Below are 20,763 nucleotides of genomic sequence, written 5' to 3' on the forward strand. Positions count from 1 at the left end.
CTACACTAAGGAGCCCATACAATATTCAGGGGATAGCTGCTGCAGAACGTCTTGGGAAGCAAAGCTGACAGTCACTGTTCCTAATTAGAAATCAAGCTGCTTCAGAAGCAGAGCCGCCAGTTGCTGTTCCACCTTTAATAAGTGGGCAATTGCCCAGGGCCCACCATCAGCCTCTCATCTGCTTTAACTTTTGACTGAAGCATCCCCTAAAAAATGGTGGACCCCTCATTTTAATCATCTGAAAGAGCTTTAATATAACTCGTGTTACTTTCTATTAAAACAAATGCACCTAAAGGATTTATGTTTAATAAAAAGCTGGTATTTGTGATTACAGTTGATCTTTTCCCACCAGTTAGTACAGGTTGGCATGCCAGTTGCCCATGTCTACTTCAGAAAGTCCAGACTTTTTTCTGTATTTCCTACCTTATTGTACTCAAATTCTCCTGTTGGAGGGTAGCCCTATAATAAATGTATTGGACCAGTTGTGGGGGTCCCACCAATGAGATCTTTGCTCTGGGCCCACTAGTACCATAAAATCGCCCTGATGCATATGGCACCCCCCCAGTAATTTATAATGAGGAAAGTGGTGAGCTGCTGCTGCTGCAGAACCTCTTGCCTAGCAGTGCTGACCGTGACTGATTCTAATTATAAATAAACCTAATTGAGAAGCATAATTGCCAGTTACATTTTTTTTCCTCTCCCGCCCAGTCATTTCCATGCGGGAGGTGATCAGCTGCTGCAGAAACTCTTGGGCACTTGTGGCCCCTTCCCTTAACTGCTGGATTTTGCTGCAAGGGTCAGAAAGGTAACATACAGGCACCTGTACTATGCTCCCACCTGAAACTGCAGCCCTAGGCACAGGCCCACTGATATCTGCTGAGCCAGATACTGAGAGTTGCAGTTCAGCAGCAGCTGGAGGGCTGTAGTTGTACAGATATTGACTATTACATAATAATGGTCATTGTGCTTTTAGCTACTGCCCCTGTGATGCTGTGGGCCGGGGCAAATGCCCTCTCTACGCCTCCTCACCTCCCCTTCATTCTGCCCCAGCCCCTCCCCTCTCGCTTCTCCCCTTTGGGTCTCTCTCCCTCATTCCCTGTCTGTGTCTTGTTTACCCAGCAGGTGGATGTGACGTCAGGGACTTACCACAGAAAAAAATAACAACATCTCCCTCCGCCGGACCAGCGTGTGCCCACTTGCAGAGTGGGAGACGGAAAGTGCGAATGAAGGGGGGGGGAGAGACAAAGTAGTCCGCGGGGAGGAAGGTGGAGATGGAAAGGAGAGAGACGGGGAGAAGGGCGAGGAGTGCTGGCTCAGCCTGTCGAGCGCCGGGGACAAATATGAAGGGGGGTGTGTGAGAGCCTGAGGGAGCTGGGCTGTGGGGGGAGCCGCGGAGGAATCTATTGTTATTTATTGTGTGGCGGTTGCACGCTGCTGTACTCGCTGGGACCCGCATGTGTTGCACTGCCAGCAGCGGGGAACGGGATACTCCTAATAAAGTCCCACACAGTGACACTCACTCTCACACACACAGTGTCATACACACACACATACACACTCTCACACACACACAGGCAGGAGAGCGGCGCCAGAGGGTGAGTGTTCGGCTCCTCCTGTCCGTGCCCCATTTCTCTGTCTCTCTCTCTCTTCCTCACTTTCCTCTCTCAGGACTCGCCTGTCTCTCTCTGTCTCCTCTGCCGGCAGGGGGCGCTCTGCCCTGGGGATAGTAAGGTGCTGGGGTCTTACTTGGGAGTCACATGTCACAGTGCCCTGGTACTTGTTGGAGTAACATGTCAGTACTGGAGTGTCCTGGTACTTGGAGTAACCTGCTAGTACTGGAGGGTCCTGTTACTGGAGTACAGTCTGAGTAACATGTCAGTACTGGAGGGTCCTGTTACTTGGAGTATTGGGACAGTACTGGAGTACCCTGCTACTGGAGTACCTTGCAAGTAACAGGTCAGTACTGGGGTATCAGTAACAGGGAGTAATGTCTCAATAGGGGGCTATTCTGCTACTGGAGTACTCTGTGACAGGTGGGGTGCCCTCTTGCACTATTGTCAGGGATGGGGTGTTGTGCAACTACAGAACTCTGCAAGTAACAGGTCGCTAGTGGAAGCAGTTACTGTCAGTACTGGAGTATTCTGTCAATATGACAGTACTGAGTATAAGTTTTATACCAGTTCATGAGTATTGTGCAACAGGTCGGTACTGGCGTGAGCAGTATGTCAGTGCAGCAGCACTTTACGGCTGAGATACCATGTCAGTAGCTGTCACTGATAAGCTCCATATTATGTCTGCACGTTCCAGCTGCAGGGCAAGTGAGTTTGTCTCCGTGCCGTGCCCTTCAGTCCGGCGGCTGCACCGGGCCCACCGACTTGCCCAACTTTGAACAACTTTGTGCATGTTTTCATCCTTTGCAGTGGGTTGTTATTCCTGAAGTATTGGGTGTACTTGTTGCCGTCTGCCCCTTTAAATGTATGTTGTAAGAGGGATATTGTGCAAGCGGGTGCCTCAGTAGGAGTGTGCAGCTGCCCCGGTGTTACACGCCTGGAGTGGGACTGATGCCACTGTACTGCCAGAGTTCTCTTTATTGCACTATTGTTAGTTCTAGTATATTGTGCAGCTACTGACCCCCCCCCCCTCGGCTGGCTGCTGGCTTCCTGCAGTGCTACTCCAAACTCCCTAAGTACCTGCAGCTGTCTGTCTGTGCCGCCGTCTTAGTCCCCACTTAAGAAGCGCACAGTCTGATACTCTGTTACCGGATTACGAGGCACCCAGCTGCCCCTCCACTGTGTCCTGTTACTGGGAAAATCTGAAGCGATCACCCTCTTAAATACCCCAACTGCCTGGATTGCTCTGCACCCAGCTGCCCGTGCAAGTGGCACTGTTTTTTGGGAAAGTATGCACTTGTTCTCCTTCCATGTACTCGCTGGAATATTCTGCGCCCAGCTGTCATTCCCAGTGTGTCTGGCGAGGGAGCACTGTGCGCCCAGCCGCTTCTCGTTCCATTCATAGAGTCTCATCGGGGGTGCCTCGAAGGCCGGGTATCTGCAACCCCGTGCCACTCTACACGCTATTACTGGTGTGCCGGAGTTCTGTCCTGGGGCTCTCACCTGTTCCTGATGCTGGGCGTTAATGTGGGCAACCCTGGCAGAGATACCTGAAGGAGTAGCGCGGTGCTATCTTCTCCGTCCTTTGTGCTGCCTTCCGTAGGGAGTGTGGGATTGTTAGGGAGACTTGCACTGTGCCGCTTCATGTGGGAGAAAGTTACAGGAACAAATAGGAGAGCACATTTACTAGAGCTTCCGGCACTAATCTCTGCCATCAGGCACAAAAAGGGAATTTATTTCCTTACAGCTGCACCTATTCAAGATGTTTTTTATTTTAATGCCATGCAGAACTCCCAATTAACTCCTCTCGGTGCAGAGATTCCTTGCACAGAGCTCAGCCGTAACCAGCACATCCCTGCCTGGAAACTTTTGCCCTCATCTTGTTCCTTTTGAGCTCATCCTAAGTATCAAAGGTTTGTAATGTTCCCCCCCCCCACCCCTTTTTTTAACCTCCTTTCCTTAATCTGTCTCCCCTTAAGTTTTATCCCCCCGGGTGGGATGTGAATTTGTGGTCGGCATGTGGTTCCAGGTCCCTCGTTCCTTATGGTGGAAATTTATCCGGCACTTAGTCGTGTTTGCCTTTCCTGGCACTAGCTGTCGTATAACGCCATGTAAATTAAGATTAAAAAACACAATTTTCCATGGCGTGACGAGATCAGACAAGTTTCTTTTTTAATTCTTTTTTTTTTTTTTCTTGCTGCCGCCACTTCAAGCTGCCTAAATAAAATGTAAAATCTGGAGCAAAGTTTTATTTCCAAATGCTGCCGAAAGTTGACAGGCTTTTTTTTTTTTTACCCTTGTAATTGCTGCTATAACAATTTCCAAGGCTTTTTCTGCAAATACCATCTGTAGGAATATTTTTAAGTGATAAATTGTTACGCTTTCAGCCATCTGACATGTAGAGCTTTTGTATGAATTCTCAAATGACACTCTGCATCTTTGTCTGTCTGTCTATCTATCTATCTATTTATCTATCTATCGTCTGCAGATGTGTGTGCTTTTATCATCTGTATATAGAAGTGGTACCTATGTGATCATGACAAAAGTGAAACTTGATTTTTAATACTTTGTAAAAATAAAAGTATATGATATCATTGTGTCTGATTGTAACTGATACACTGTATCAGAGAGCGAGAAGAGTCCGATACACCTAGTTCATTTCTTTGAGCTTTCCGAGCAGAGTGGATAAGGTGCCCACAGACACCTGGCATTTATGATGTTGCATTTGGAACATGTGTTTCCCACTGAATGAAGTTTTCGGTCGCCAGCAAACAATAACATTCTGAGTGACGGAATATTTTTCTTTCTAGGCTGGGGAATAAATGCCTTTATCCTGTGTTTAAATGATGGAAGGAAAAATAAAATCAAATGTTTAGTTTTTGCGCTTGAGTCTTCCAGACTTCGACAAGGTGTGTATAATTATATTTTCCTACACGTGTGTGTAATATATATATATATATATATATATATATATATATATATATATATATATATTGTATATGTAATCTTGCTTTGGTGTAGAAATCCATGGCATTCAGTAAAATAAGTCCTTGTGAAAAATGAGTTGGTTGCCAAGTAAGTCCGAAAATAAAAGTACTGAAGGTTTAATGTCTGGCAGTTGAAGTGTTCTTTCTTTCCCTTCCTTTTCTGTAGCCTCTAGATTAGTCATTGTCAGGGAGAGGAAGAAGGGGGGGAAAAAACCCTCTTTTTTGGGGGGAAAGTAATGTAAACAGCCTCCAACGAGTGAACCTTGACAGCCTAGATTATGGAGAGCCGTGGAGATCAAAGAAAGGCTCTGTTGAGCTCTTGTCAAGAACAGGCTGTGTGCAGGCTCTGGGGCTAGCTAGCCTACAAGCTCACTTATGCACAAATGGGCTATTACAAATGCTCCTCTTTTGTTGGGGGGGAATAGAAGAAGGTGCAGAATCATACAGTTCATACAAACCAGGAGGTGTTTTCAGTCACTCCAAAAAAAATTATACAATTCTCCTACCATAGCAGTAATTACCTCTCCCTATTGTTACTGAGTCTCCAAGCACTGGGCAAGTTTTGGGTCCTAGTAGTGGTGATTTTAACCAAGGTAAATACTTCCTATTAACCAGTGGTTAAACTTCTGCTGCATTTGTTATTTTTTTTTTTCCTTTTTTACCTTATAGCCATGTTTACACAATTTTGTGAAGTGTGTTGTGTTCTTCCAGATCATTTCATTTTTTCCCATGAACGCATAAACATTGTGTGAAATTATCAGTTTGAGACCATTTCCTCTTTTGGTGGTAGCATGTTTTTTTTTTTTCAACTGTTTTTGTAAATATTTGGGCTCTTCTGAAATTGTGTATGCTGAGTTTTAATTAAGAAAAGTGCATGTTTTACCCAATGCTTTGAGTAAGATAAGGTTGCAATAAAATGATCTGTATTTTTCAATTAATACCCATATCATGTTATCTGTTGTCCTGGATAAATGGTCACATTAAGGTATATTAATGCAGTAATTTGTGTATCTTATACTGTTATCTAGTCTGTTATGGACAACTGTGGCAGATTAAATATATATATATATATATATATTGTGTGGTGGGGTTTTTTTGTACAGAATGATGTTATAGGCTCTTCTCTATGTGCTTTATTATATTTTCAAGGCGTCATAGCCCAGCTTTTTTTTTTTTTACTTAGTCTTTTATAGTTTTGCTTAAATGTAGTTTAAATAATGTTAGCGGCTCTCCGAACGTGCCAGAGATTGATTTAAACTACTTTAAGTACTTGTCTTTGGAGAAACTCATTTAACCCCTGTAATGAGCAGCTTTAAGTGTTGAAATGAAGGTTCTAAAAAGCTTCATCTGCCCTTTGGTCTCGCGCAATAATCTTAAATTACTTCGACTTTACAGCAACTTCAAGGCAGTGCGATTTGTGGGCTTTAGAGGGAGAGCGTTAGGTGCTGTGTCTCAGTCTGCTCAGAGCATTTGAGTTTTATGAGCTGGGGCAAAATCGAACCTGTTCATATATTCCTTTCAATGTGTCTTATACTAACATCAATTCTTGTTCTTCTAGGGATCATCAGTGTAAAAAAAATAAAATAAAAATTGTACAGAATTTCTACCGTTCTCGTATAACGTGGAATGCATAATTCCTCGGGCAGTGGCGCTTGGTTAATGTATGGAATGTTTTCTGCCACTTAAACCCCTTTTTGCCAGCCAAATGGGTTTTTTGATGTCACTTTTAGAAAGGTGTAAAAACCCAAAGTACTGCCTCTGATATTTCAACAGACCCACCTCTGCAGAAAATGAGGGTAACTGGTATGTGTATTTATATTTATGTTTAATTGTGTAAATGTGGGGATACTGGGCGTCTAATGCTAAAATATGCCAGGTAATGCCTAATGTAATAGCATATTGTAGCATTCACAGATAGGTGTTTAAATAAATACTGTGCATTTAATGAAATGTAAGATTGTAAGCTCTTAGAAGCAAGGCCGCTCTGCAATCTGTTGCACCATGTAACCGATGAATGCTTCAAATTTTAATGTAGTGATATGACTTTCACAAATAAACAATCCTCATAATAGTAACCATATTTTGTCTTTGCATTTTGTATCTGGGAGAAGCAGTGCAGCCTGTCAGCTCTTGGTCAGGATGATATAATCCGCAATGACTGGGGTATAATATAAGGAGTTGCACCTAGCTGAGCCGGTGTAATAATAAAAAAAAAAAATATGAAAAAAATCATGGCATTTCCATATCTCTCTTTCTGACAGTTTCTGAACATGAGCGCTATAGATCTGTGAATGTTACAAGATGCTGTTACTGTCTCATAAAAGCTCCAACGCTGTTTCTCCGAGGCGCTAGCTTGGGTCCCAGCATCGTGTTTGGGGGTCTTGTATTGTATGGCTCATTTGTTCTATTTTTAGTTTATTTTAAAATTATTTTCATATTTTTTATATCTGTAGATTGTGTGCAGCATAAGTGGAAATGCTGGAAAACCACGTACATTTTGGGATAGACCCCCTTTATATTGTCCAGTTGCTTCCCCTTTACATTTTTTTTAGTCATAGTGCCGTAAAGGCTACTTGCATTTGAAGAAATATTTTTTTAATACCTAAAAGAAAATTATATTGTATACACTGGGACAGCAATTTAAAGGGCTTGTTTACCTTTAAGTATGTTATAGAATGTCTTTTTAATCTATTATTTATTTGCCTTGCAAATCGCCCTATTTTCAGCTTCCAGTTTCAATTGCTATCTGTCTGATGAGGAGGGGGGGGGGGGGTCACTGACCCTGGCAGCCAAACAACTGTTGCCCTGTGGTTGTTGTGTTACTTCATATTACTTCTTTCTACTCAGGCCTTCCTAGTCTCTCATGCAAAACAAGTGCCTGGTTGCTAGGGTAAATTAACCATAGCAACCGGATATCTGATGAACATAAAGAGAAGTCTAAAACCATAAAAAAGCCCAATTCCAAACCACTGTGTACATCATACCAAAAGTTACGACTGGTCTCAGCTTTCCATGATCTACTTGTAGGCGCTGCAGGGTAAAGATCCTAAACACAGAAGCGGTTAAGGGTGAAACTTTGCTTCTTGAATGGGTGTCAGCTCTTCATAAATCTGTTTAAATCTCGTTTGATTCCCATGCATCGGCCCTTTGAGTGCTGAAATGTAACTGGATTCCATAGAAAGAGCTTCAATTATTTTACCCACAATAGCTTGAGCCTGTAGGCCTGACCTGTACATCTTGTTCTGGATTTTTTTTAAGCATCTTTTTTTAAAGCATGTATTATTTAGATATCCACCTATCAAGGCTGCAAGCAAAACCGTTTGCTCTATTATCTCTCTGTGTGTGCTCTCATTCTCCTTGTTCTCTTCTCCTTGGAAGTGGCCCTTAGATGTCGATGTTGGATAATGCAGAATTGCAACAGTCTGAAATATCGGTGTCTGTGTGTAGGGCCATAGGGCCACTAACTGGAAAGGGCAATTATGCAACATCTGCAGAGAAGCTGTGACTAGACTATAGTGAATCATGTTATGGCAGGTGTTTTACAGGAGGAAGGAAGGAAACAGCCACGGGGTGGGCAAAATATTGTCCGACAGTAGAAATTAGGGAGATGCCAAGGCAGGGTGAGAGGGTGGGATACCCGTAACTAACTACAGAGGCCCATATAGGCTGCTTAACCCAGGATATGCATCCACTACAATAACCCTCTAGGACAATTAGATCATGAAAAAAAATAAATTTAATATCTCAGCACCGTATGATGTTATACAGCCCTTTTCGTCTCTGATTGCTTTATTACCCTCTATAAAAATCAGACCTGCTTTTGAAGGTGCAGTAGAGGCAATTTATTGAAATGCTGCCATTAAGTGCACTGGTCACATGTGAAATTAAAAGAAGCGTGTTGCCAGGAAAATAGGAAATGTAACAGTTGTGCTAGACACCGGTTGTTGGTGTTCTGATTTAAATGTGATGAATTCTCCAGTGTTTTGTACATGGGGCTGATAGGTACTCCCAAACTGCGTACCGTCTTTCCATTGTTGTGCCATTGACTATACACGGATAAGGCAGTTCTAGTTCAATTAAGTCTTGTAGAATACAAGTGGAATAAAAGCATTATACCATGCAGTGTTAGCTTTTAAAGTTAGCCATACGGCATGACCCTGTGCACAGGATCCAAATGGGCGAACTGATACTATGTGGCTGCCTCCCTATTGTCCAGTTTATTTAGCCCAAATGATTGTGACAGAAGCTGCAGCTCCTCTTCTCTTCCTAACAGTGACACTAGCATGTATATTACATTAGCTGATTACATTTTTAAATATGGCCACACCACGAATATAATATAGTTCTACACTACCTGGAACCTGTATGGCCAGCTTTAGCCATAAACTTATGCACACTGATGCATGACTTGCCACCGCAGCTCACAATCAGTTTGGAAAGTACATACGGGTTTAAGGGCATTATTGACGCCATGTACTGTGATTGAGTTGCAAAGTGATGATAATTGCGACCTATATGGTAACATTCCAGTTACAATAGCATGGCAAGTCACACATTTTTTTTTTCTTCTCTATTTTGGTCCAGTCACTTTCAATATTTACCTCCTGTTCCATAACTTGCAACTAAGTTACCATTAACCCCCTAATTGTTGGGCAGAGCTAGAAACACAGTCAGGGGATGTGCTGGGCCAAAATGCACCCAATAAAATGGCTCACTTGGGTTGTTCTTTTTGCTCATGCTTTCTGCATTTTCCAAAAATGGGAATCCTTATTGCAGAGAGTATTGAGACCTATTCCGTCCCAGCAAGCTGGTACATTTTAACTTGAGCTTCCCAATCTGCAGGGCCCTAGCCTTGGCTCTTAGTTTTTCCTGCAGGCCAGACAAGGAGAGATTTGGGGTGAAAGCCCATTTGCTTTCCTAGATATTGTGGGATCTTACTGTTTTGTATACGTGTTACCTTGTTGTAAGGTGTAGTGGGGCTTTGACCACTGGGTGTTGTTAAATTGAATATATACGCAAAAAAAAAATAAATACAAAATAAAATACTGATATATATTATTTTACTTATTTAGATTTAAACGCAGTTGCAAACCCAAAGCAATTAAATTTAGTATGAGTGAATGGCAATTGTCTTTAGAGCTGTAGTTGCCCTCTAAAGGGGAAGTATTTATGTTTGATTAAGTTATAGTAATTTTAGAACTTTTTTAATTCAAAGCCCCTCATTGGTGTCCCACATTTGGTTACAGATATTGGAGAATGCTACAGGTATGGGATCCGTTATCCAGAAAGCTCAAAATTATGGAAAGCCTGTCTCCCATAGACTCCATTTTAATCAAATAATTCAGATTTTTAAAATTGATTTTCTTTTTCCCTGTAAAAAAAAACAAAAAAACAGTACCTTGTACTTGATCCCAACTAGATATAATAACCCCTTATTGGGAGCAGAACAGCCCTATTGGGTTTATTTAATGGTTAAATGATTCCCTTTTCTCTGTAATAATAAAACAGTACCTGTACTTGATCCCAACTAAGGTATAATTAGCCCTTATTCTGGGGGCAGAACAGCCTTATTGGGTTTATTTAATGGTTAAATGATTCCCTTTTCTCTGTAATAATAAAACAGTACCTGTACTTGATCCCAACTAAGATATAATTACCCCTTATTGGGGGCAGAACAGCCCTATTGGGTTTATTTAATGGTTAAATGATTCCCTTTTCTCTAATAATAAAACAGTACCTGTACTTGATCCCAACTAAGATAGAATTACCCCTTATTGGGGGCAGAACAGCCCTATTGGGTTTATTTAATGGTTAAATGATTCCCTTTTCTCTGTAATAATAAAAAAGTACCTGTACTTGATCCCAACTAAGATATAATTACCCCTTATTGGGGGCAGAACAGCCCTATTGGGTTTATTTAATGGTTAAATGATTCCCTTTTCTCTGTAATAATAAAACAGTACCTGTACTTGATCCCAACTAAGATATAGTTAATCCTAATTGGGGGCTGAAAAATCCTATTGGGTTAAATCATTTTTTTATCGATTTTTTTTTTAGTAGACTTAAGGTATGAAGATCCAAATTACGGAAAGATCCCTTATCTGGGCATTCGGGATAACAGGTCCCATACCTGTACTGTATCAGCCATATAGCCATCGTTTAAAGAATGATAGGGAGTCGAATCTCAACCCAAGTGACAAAATATAAATGATTTAAATCTTGTTTCCTTCAGTCTTGGAATTCACAGTCAGAACAAGCAGACAGGAGGCATTTCTGGATACTGATATTAAGGCAAACTTTACATCCCAAAATCTCGTGTGTGTCCCACAATAGGGGGTCGAATGCCCCTGCACAGACAACACAAATATAGGCAGTGAGTAGAGAAGGGGGGATGTAAGGAAACGGCAGTGACATCTAGGAAGTGCAGAATGGAAATTGACTGTAGTAACTGAGGCTTAGAGACAGGCCAGGCAATGATTGGCAGCTGAAAATTTTAAATACTTTTATAACAGGTATGGATGTTTTAATAACCAAAAAGATTTTGGCTTTTATTGTTAATTTGAAAAAGACTTTTACTTTGCAGTTTTTTATATCTGGGTGACAGATCCCCTCTAAGCAGCTTTTCATTAGGTCTTAATTTTTTATGGTTATTAGCGTTTCTATTCTGCCACCTTCCAGGCTGTATCTGAAAATGCTGTCTGGCAACCAAAAAACATACTTCAGTTTTGTTTTACTCATATATATATACATTTTTTTTTATTTTATTAATTTTTTTTTTTTTTTTTTAACTCATTAAGGGCTTTTATGATTCATCTTCTGTTCTGTGTAACAAATTGCTGCCTGGGTCCTTGAACACTAGCAACCATACAGAAGTTATCATTTCAAGCCCCGACCGCTTGGAATGTAAATATAGGTATAGGATCTATTCACTGAAATGCTTGGGACCAGATAAGGGTTTTTCCATAATTTGGATCACCTTCAGACAGCTAAAAATCATTCAAACATTAAACATATCCAGTAGGATTGTTTTGCCATCAATATGGAGTCATATTGCTTAGTTGGGATTAAGTGCAAGGTAGTTGTTTTATCATACCTCCCAACATTTGAAAAATGAAAAGAGAGACAAAAAGACTTGGCGCGCGCAGTGTGGCAAATTTTTTGACCATGCCCACTTTGTGGCCACGTCCCAATTACCAAACCCCATTTTTTAAATTCATTTTTAAAATAGTTAAAATAGTGCCCCCCATACACAGTGCCCTTCATACACAGTGCCCTTCATACACAGTAGCCCCCCATACACAGTAGCCTCCCATACACAGTACCCCCCATACACAGTAGCCCCCCCATACATAGTAGCCCCGTATACACAGAGCCCCCCCATACACAGTAGCCCCCCAATTGCCCCCATAGAGAGTACCTCCAATAGAAAATGCCCCCCATACACAGTGCCCCCCATAGACGCTGCTTCTTGTGGCTCCTGCTCCTTATGCGGTTCCTTCTACGGCGGCGACAGGCCCTTTTATAAGGTTGCGCCCCGTGCATACGTGTGACGTCACACGTACGCACTGGCGCAACCTTATAAAAGGGCCTGTCGCCGCCGAATAAGAAGCAGGAGCCACAAGAAGAGACGGAGCCGGAGCGCTCGGCTGTAGCCAGCGCATCCCGCTGGCCTGGATGGTTTAATGAATGTTCTGCATTTCCGTAATGCGGGACATTAATTGAACAATCCGGGACAGCGGGATGCGCTGTAAAAACTGGGACTGTCCCGCGAAAAGCGGTACAGTTGGGGGGTATGGTTTTATTATTAGAGAAAAAGGAATTCTTTTTCAAAATTAGAATTATTTGCCGAAAATTGATTTTATGGCAAATGGCTCTCCTGTATTTCAGAATTTTCTGGATAACTGGTTTCCAGATAAGGGTTCCTATACCAAATAAAATAAAAAAAAGGTCAATTGCAAATACTTGAGATACCAGCACTCCAGCAACTGTGTCGGTTACAATTGTGCCCCCAGTTGAGTACTGTGACGGCCCAGTATGGGGTAGATGTTGAATCCAGTGGCCACGTACTGCTGCTTCTTTAGTCATTTTGCTATACAAATTCATTAGAAATACTCAAGTTTAGAAGTTATTTGTAATCACAACTGAAGGCAATATCCATGTCCTTTTCGGCACTGCTGGTTCTGTCACTTAAACGGGTGGTTCAACTTCGTTAACTTTTGTGTATGTTAAAGAGTGGCCAGTTCTTAGCAACTTTTCAATTAGTCTTCATTATTTATTTCTTATAGTTTTTTAACTATTTGACTGCCTCTTTCCAACTTTCAAATGAGGGTCACCGGCCCCCGGCAGCCAAAAAACTATTGCTCTGTGAGGCTACAATTTATTGTCATTGTTATTGTTGCTTTTATTACTTGTCTTTCTATTCAGCCCCTTACCTATCATATTCCAGTTACTTATTTTAACCACTGCCCGGTTGCTAGGGATATTTGGACCCTAGCAACCAGATAGCTGCTGAAATTCCAAACAGGGGAGCTGCTGAACATAAAGCTAAATAATTAAAAGATCACAGAAAATAAAAAATGAGGCCACTTGTCCTTTGTTCTCTGTCCATCATGGCTTCCTGTGACTTGTTCCATCTTATCCTGTTTTATTTCTCCTGTTAAGCGGATCTTTCCCTAGGCATTGGGCACTGTAATTTCACAGCATTTACTGTGTCTTTCCCCTCTAACCAGGACTGTTTATGCATTAATTAGTCATTCCCCAATCTTAACACATCAGTGAACTAAAGGAGTCACATGTCCTAAGGCGTCACTGGCTCTTTATGCGACCGGACAAGTATCGCCATTTCCATCAGAAAGGGGCCGCAGACGATGCCAGAGTATATTAGTAGGGGCAAAAGAGAGACTTGTGTGGCTCAAGATCTGTGTGAAATGAAATCAGCTGTGTTAATATGCTCAATTAATATGCAGAAATAAACATTCTTTCTGATGTGCTGAAGCCAAGCTGACACTTATAAGACACCGGGAGCAAACAAGATGCTTAAATTAAATTAATGCTACAGCGCAATGGAATTTAATTTTTTATACCAAGAAAATAATAATTTATTATGCTTTATTCCTATAGCGCTGGCATATTCCGTGGCACTATACAGACTAGGGATCAGTTCGGCTGAATCCGAATCCTGCTGATAAAGGCCAAATCCCAAATCGAATCCTGGATTCGGTGCAACCCTAATACAGATGTTGAAGAGATAAACAAAAGCTTCCTAGGCTTGGTATGGGATGGGACCCCCTTATATTTGTGCTCTGTATATTTAGTGTTTAGGCCCAGTCTCAGGTACAGTTTTGGATCCCGTATCTGGAAGCTCATTATCCAGAAAGTTCTGAATTACGGAAAGGCCATCTTCCATAGACTCCATTGTAATCGCATAATTCACATTTTTAAAAATTATTTACTTTTTCTCTGTAATAATAAAACAGTACCTGTACTTGATCCCAACTAAGATATAATTACCCCTTATTGGGGGCAGAACAGCCCTATTGGGTTTATTTAATGGTTAAATGATTCCCTTTTCTCTGTAATAATAAAACAGTACCTGTACTTGATCCCAACTAAGATATAATTACCCCTTATTGGGGCAGAACAGCCCTATTGGGTTTATTTCATGGTTAAATGATTCCCTTTTCTCTGTAATAATAAAACAGTACCTGTACTTGATCCCAACTAAGATATAATTACCCCTTATTGGGGCAGAACAGCCCTATTGGGTTTATTTAATGGTTAAATGATCCCCTTTTCTCTGTAATAATAAAACAGTACCTGTACTTGATCCCAACTAAGATATAATTACCCCTTATTGGGGGCAGAACAGTCCTATTGGGTTTATTTAATGGTTAAATGATCCCCTTTTCTCTGTAATAATAAAACAGTACCTGTACTTGATACTAACTAAGCTATAATTACCCCTTATCGGAACCAAAACAATCCTATCGGATTTAATTACTGTTTAAACAATTTTTTTAATAGACTTAAGGTAGGAGATCCAAATTACGGAAACCCGAGGGTCCCGAGGATTCTGGATAACGGGTCCCATAACTGTATATGTGTGTGTACAGATAACCCAAGAAGTTATATGGGGCAGTTAGAACGACGAAGCTACTCTATGGGGAATTTCACCCAATGAATAATTCGATGGCTTAAACATGTAGTGGCAATCAAATCAGCACATGTGCCGTAGTGCATAGAAACTGTAGAAATCTTAGAAACTATAGAAACAAGTCTACTTTAAGGTTTTTAAAAAATGCTGAGCGAAATTGTTTCTCAGTCTGGAGCCTTTGCAGCAAAGCAATTTTCCAAGCACTATAGCAGAAAGTTTTCCATGCTGTGAGTTTTCATTGGAGGCTCCCCCTAGTGGCGCAATATAAAAGATTACTATTTATAATTCATTAATGAATCTGGAACAAACCAATTGTTTTCCTGCACTTATGCACTTTATATTCATTTTCAGTGTTTCTAGAATATTTTCAGTTTTAGACTGCTAGTACCAGTCAACCCTAATTTATTCATTAATTAACTATAGAGCAAGTGTAGAATGTTCATATAGTTCAGGTCAGTGAGTTCCAAGAGAGCTGTTGCACCAACAGCCTGGTATTATCAGTCTAAACTGTCTAAAATTGCTTATATCTTTTGAAAGCCATAACAATAGAAAACAACAGAAAAGGAATGTAAAAATTGCGGAAGGGTTTGAAGTACTACTACTATTTTTGGGTTTAAGAATGTTTTACCTCCATTTAGTACTAATACTGAATTATTACGGCAAGTTTATTTGACCCTTTAGCTCTCAGGTTTGCACATTCAATGGGTCATTGGTCTAATACGGAAGCCCTTGATCACATGGGTATCCTGGAGGAATGCGGGTCCTTTCCACATGAGTTAATGGATGGGGTCAGCTGATTTTGAGCTAGAGACTCCTGTCAGAAGTTGATCTCTTAAGATGATCAAAAAGTGGAGGTTTAATTAAACGAAAGATTATATTTGTCAGTTTCCATTTGTTTATCCCTTTCTAATCTCTGCACTCACCTCTGGTTCTGACTCTTGAAATAATGTAACATAATAAAAACAGTTCCCCTTCAGTTACCCCTGCTACATTGCTTTAGGTCAGTACTAGCAGTGTGACAAGGCACAAGCAATAGAAATTGCATTTACAATTGATTTTAAACAATGTTTAAAAATGAAAAAATGAAAAAAAGATTTGTTTTAGTTAGACATCCCCTATTAGGCCACCTCAATCCGAACCCCAGATTTTTTTATGATTTTTAAGGAATTATGCTACACAGCATCTAAAGTATTAGGGTGAAGACACACTGAGCTACTAGTAGCAGCTACTTGTCGTGGCTACTAAAAAAGACTGCTGATCATTTATTGATAATTGTCTCTATGTGTGTTTTAGCACGTAGGCAATTCTCAGTATTGTCTATGGCAGGGGATTTTCTGGAGGTTAGTAGCCTTGAAAAAGTAGCTGCTACTAGTAGCCCAGTGTGTCTTCACCCTTAAGAGTTCCATGATTCCAGGTTCAACTGCATTTAAATGACTAGGGAATAGTAGTAATTAATTTTAAAGTTACATTAACATAAATAAAAGTCTTCTTTATTGCAATTCTTTACAAAATATCCACTGATCACACTTTATCTCTGGGGTATAAGATGCTCATTTAAGTTAACTTCATGTGTGGGCGTCTGTTCTAGGGATGCACCAAATCCACATTTTTCGTATTCCGCCGAACTGAAATACTAATTAGGATTCAGAAGGGGTTAATATTGCTGCGCGTAGCAAAAAATTTTCAACTTCTGTGTTTACGTGAGAAAAAGTCACGTGATTTTTCAGATTCGGTTCAGCCAGGAGCGTGGATTTTGCTGAATCCTGGATTCGTTGCATCCCTAATCTGTTTTTTAAAGGGGAAGTTCACTTTTGGGTTAGCTTTTTGTATAATATATATGCACCTTTCTAAAGCAAGCTTTTAAAAGAGACCATTCTTTATTGTTTGGGTTTCTCCAGGGCAAGCCAATCAGAGTAGTGCAAGTTGGTGGGTGCCTTTTCAGGTCCTTTCCTTTATGACATACAACATCCCATCAGGAGCATAATAGTTGAAACTGGTTGCAAATATGTGGTTTCTGGGATCACAGAGAAGAGGACCTGAAGTGACGTGAAATGGTGCACACCAACCATGTTGTGCTACTCTGATTTTAACCAGGTACAAAAAAGTTGGGGTAATGGGAGGGTACTGTGGGGTTGATTGCTGATTACTCCTTGGTTGTTAGGCTAATTAACGCACACCTATTCCTCAGACATAAGGCTGATGCCACACGTGGCGTTTTTCCGCTGCGTTTTTTCTCAGCCTAAAAACGCCGCACAAGCCACGCAGCCCCTGACTATGGCGTTTTTCAGCCTAGTACTGGTGACGTAGCAAATCCCATTTACATGGTGCTAATAGTGCAAAATAGCAAAAAACGCTGCGTATTTCCGTTAGGTCTGACAGCTGCCTTTGTGTACACATAGGAATAGCTTGCTTTGCAAATACTGTCGTATTTCGGCCAACGCTTGAAAAATCCATGCTAAGGCGTTTTCTAGCGTATTTCCGCATTGTGTGGTTTGCTTCGAGTCTTTTCAAGTTATTTCTATGGATGATGATATCGGGCGTTTTTCAGCCGCCGAAAGAATTAGAAAAAACGCAGCGGAAAAACGCCACGTGTGGCATCAGCCTAAAGGGCGGCAAATGATAACATAGTAGATGTTCACAAAACAATTAGCACAATTACAATTCATAATATACATACCAATTGGCCTAATTACAGGTATAGGACCCGTTATCCAGAATGCTCGGGACCAAGGGTATTCCGGATAAGGGGTGTTTCCGTAGTTTGGATCTCCATACCTTAAGTCTACTAAAAAATCAATAAAACATTAATTAAACCCAATAGGATTGTTTTGCTTTCAATAAGAATTATTTATATCTTAGTTGGGATCAAGTACAGGTACTGTTTTATTATTACAGAGAAAAGGGAATCATTTAACCATTAAATAAACCCAATAGGACTGTTCTGCCCCCAATAAGGGGTAATTATATCTTAGTTGGGATCAAGTACAGGTACTGTTTTATTATTACAGAGAAAAGGGAATCATTTAACCATTAAATAAACCCAATAGGGCTGTTCTGCCCCCAATAAGGGGTAATTATATCTTATTTGGGATCAAGTACAGGTACTGTTTTATTATTACAGAGAAAAGGGAATCATTTAACCATTAAATAAACCCAATAGGGCTGTTCTGCCCCAATAAGGGGTAATTATATCTTAGTTGGGATCAAGTACAGGTACTGTTTTATTATTACAGAGAAAAGGGAATCATTTAACCATGAAATAAACCCAATAGGGCTGTTCTGCCCCCAATAAGGGGTAATTATATCTTAGTTGGGATCAAGTACAAGGTACTTTTTTATTAATACAGAGAAAAAGGAAATCAGTTTTAAAATTCTAAATTATTTGATTAAAATGGAGTCTATGGGAGACAGGATTTCCGTAATTCAGAGCTTTCTGGATAACAGGTTTCCAGATAAGGGATCCCAAACCTGTACAAAGAAGCAGAAAAAGCATACACTTGTGGATTGTGAAAACTCTGATGTTTTGGAACCCAGTCCTTTGTCAAGGGGATCTATTTGCGCCCTTTTTTCTATTTCCTTTTTAAAGATAGTCATTTTGTTGGGGGGCACACCGCCCTCCAAAACTGTTTGTTAGGCTAATTAACTCCATAATCATTTATTTTTTTAACCTTAGATGGGCAAAAATGTAAATCATTCCCAAATCACAAATAATGACAATGTATATCTGAATGTCTTACAACGAAGCTGTCTTGCACCTACCTGTAAAATTTAATTTTAGGGTGAGCAACCTGCCTGCTTTTGTAAATTTGCTAAATAATAATAATATTCTGGAGTTACCACGAATCGTAAAGTGATGTTTCTATGGGGATAATATGATATAAACTAGTATTCATTTATAAGGCACTTTTTTTTACGTGTAGGTGGCTCTTGTTATTTTTGCCGGAATCATTGTAACTAAATGCCTGAGCAGTTTTTAGTTGGGTTTACGAGAGAGCAGGCTTCTTCATGTTCTTCTATTACCTACAGGTTAATGCATCTAATATAAGGTTTGTTGATGCTGCGTCATTAAAATTTTTAAGCATACAATTCATTTATATGCTTGTGAAGGAATGCAGTGTTTTCTACTGCCGCTTCCATCCCTACACTTGTGGTTTTGTCTATAATTTCGAGTACATTACATCTAATGTCCTGAATAGTGATGTTAAACTTCATGCAAGCATGTTTGATGTTCCCTCTGTCAGGAAAACCACAAAGCGTAACAGGAAAAATGGCTCTGGTATTGACACATCTCGCTGCCCTCTCGTTGTGGCCGTGCTCTCCACAAAGAAAAAGACGGTTTGCTGTCTCTCTTTTTTTCTTTTTTTTTTCCCTTTGGCTCTGGGCAAGTCAAGCTAAACTTTCGCTTGGTGAGATTCAAGAAAATACCATAGAAAAAACATTATTCAGCTGCAGAAGTTTAATCAGTGGATTAATTCAAAGAAATGACCAAAAGTCAACAATTTGCCATAATCACAGGGATTTAACGTCTGAAGAATTATTTTCCTTGCCAGCTGAAATTATTAGTTTTAGGATAGTTTAATACTTTCCAGAAGGCAGCCATGTTGGCAGATGTTTTACTCTGGAAAAACTCTAGTTAAATTACAAATTACTCTTACTCCATTGCACATTTTTGTACAGTTCATAGTTGGTTTGTAATCATCGGAGAGCAGTTATTTGATTTTTTCCTTGTCTCAGCTCTAACAATGAGATGCTTCCCTTTTGAAGATAGGAAAAAGATGCAGAGAAGGCAACCTGTTTAGCTTATTAGTTACAATTGTATCTCAGTGCAGGTGTAGCTTGTTAACTTTTCTGGGCTCTCTGCCAAAAGCCTACTTTTTAAATTAAGGTTGAGAAACATTGTATCTTTTTTAGCGTTCAGTGCAGGAGATCAAAGGGGAATAAGGGACTTTTCATTTAGAATCTGGTACTGCGGGCTGAGCTGTCAAAATCGGGACTGTCCCGCAAAAATTGGGACAGTTGGGAAGTATGCTGTCATGACCCTGGCCCTGCCCTATTCTGCCCCGCCCTCTTCTTCGCTGCTTTGGGTGATATTGGAGAACTTTGGGTGCTTATTCTATGCCTTCTGTTCACTTTTCAGCGATGTTGTGTAGCCTTAGTGTGTCTTTGTGTGTAATGACAGTAAAGGTAAACCTTGAAGACCATTCTGCTTATAATTCTGAAGAATATTAGAGTGAGGTACTTAAAGAGCAAAGTTTTGCCAGTCCTGAAAAAATAAAATTAGGAATATGGGTCAGCCTCCCGAAGAAGATAAGTGGGGAGAGGTACTTTTTATTTCTAAATTACACTGTTTACATAGCATATAATTTACCATTTAAAATGTTATTCTTGAACCAACAAATGTATTTTTTAATTAGTTGTAAGTGTGTAGGTGCCATCTCAGTTCATTGGCCTGAACCTGAGCTTTCAGAAGGAGCCAGCGCTACACATTAGAACTGCTTTCAGCTAACCTATTGTTTCTCCTACTCCCATGTAACTGGAGGAGTCCCAAGCCGGACTTGGATTTCTTACTATTGAGGGCTATTCTGATACCTATTGGGAGCTGCTATCTTGCTTCCTTCACGTTGTTCTGCTGATCGGCTGCTGGGGGCGGGAGGGATATTACTCCAACTTGCAGCGCAGCAGTAAAGTGTGACTGAAGTTTATCAGACCACAGGTCACATGGCATCCTAGGAAATTCAAAATATAAAAAAAATTGTTTATGTTTTTGAAAAACAAATTATAATGCAGGATTCTGCTGGAGAAGCTCTATTAACTGATGGGTTTAAAAAGAAAAAAACACGTTTTCCCATGTCAGTATTCCTGTAAGCAACTGTCGACTTTTCTTGTAGATAAAACTTGAAAGTATAAGAGTAGACCTTAATTGACTGTCCTTGAAAAGAACTCTTTTTAACCTAGTTTTTTTTGGTTCTGTGGATGCCAAACACTAGGACGTTGAATTCTCATAATGAAGAGG

The 20,763-nt window shown here is 40.4% G+C and overlaps 1 protein-coding gene across 12 annotated transcripts in view; it reads left to right on the forward strand.

The window, feature by feature from the left end:
• The first annotated feature begins 1,256 nt into the window (after positions 1-1,256).
• foxp1 (forkhead box P1) overlaps positions 1,257-20,763 on the forward strand; it is a 544,572-nt gene continuing 525,065 nt past the window's right edge. For 10 of the 12 annotated variants that reach the window (XM_031901201.1, XM_031901192.1, XM_031901203.1 and 7 more), the window contains exons 1-2: positions 1,257-1,956; positions 4,421-4,519. The gene's annotated coding sequence lies outside the window, so the exon portion shown is untranslated. Of the gene's footprint in view, positions 1,957-2,062; positions 3,524-4,420; positions 4,520-20,763 lie in introns of those variants that run through there. The other 2 variants (XM_031901193.1, XM_031901194.1) reach the window with 2 other exon arrangements.

Source organism: Xenopus tropicalis, chromosome 4, assembly GCF_000004195.4.
Source record: "Xenopus tropicalis strain Nigerian chromosome 4, UCB_Xtro_10.0, whole genome shotgun sequence".
NCBI classification, from domain to species: Eukaryota; Metazoa; Chordata; class Amphibia; order Anura; family Pipidae; genus Xenopus; species Xenopus tropicalis.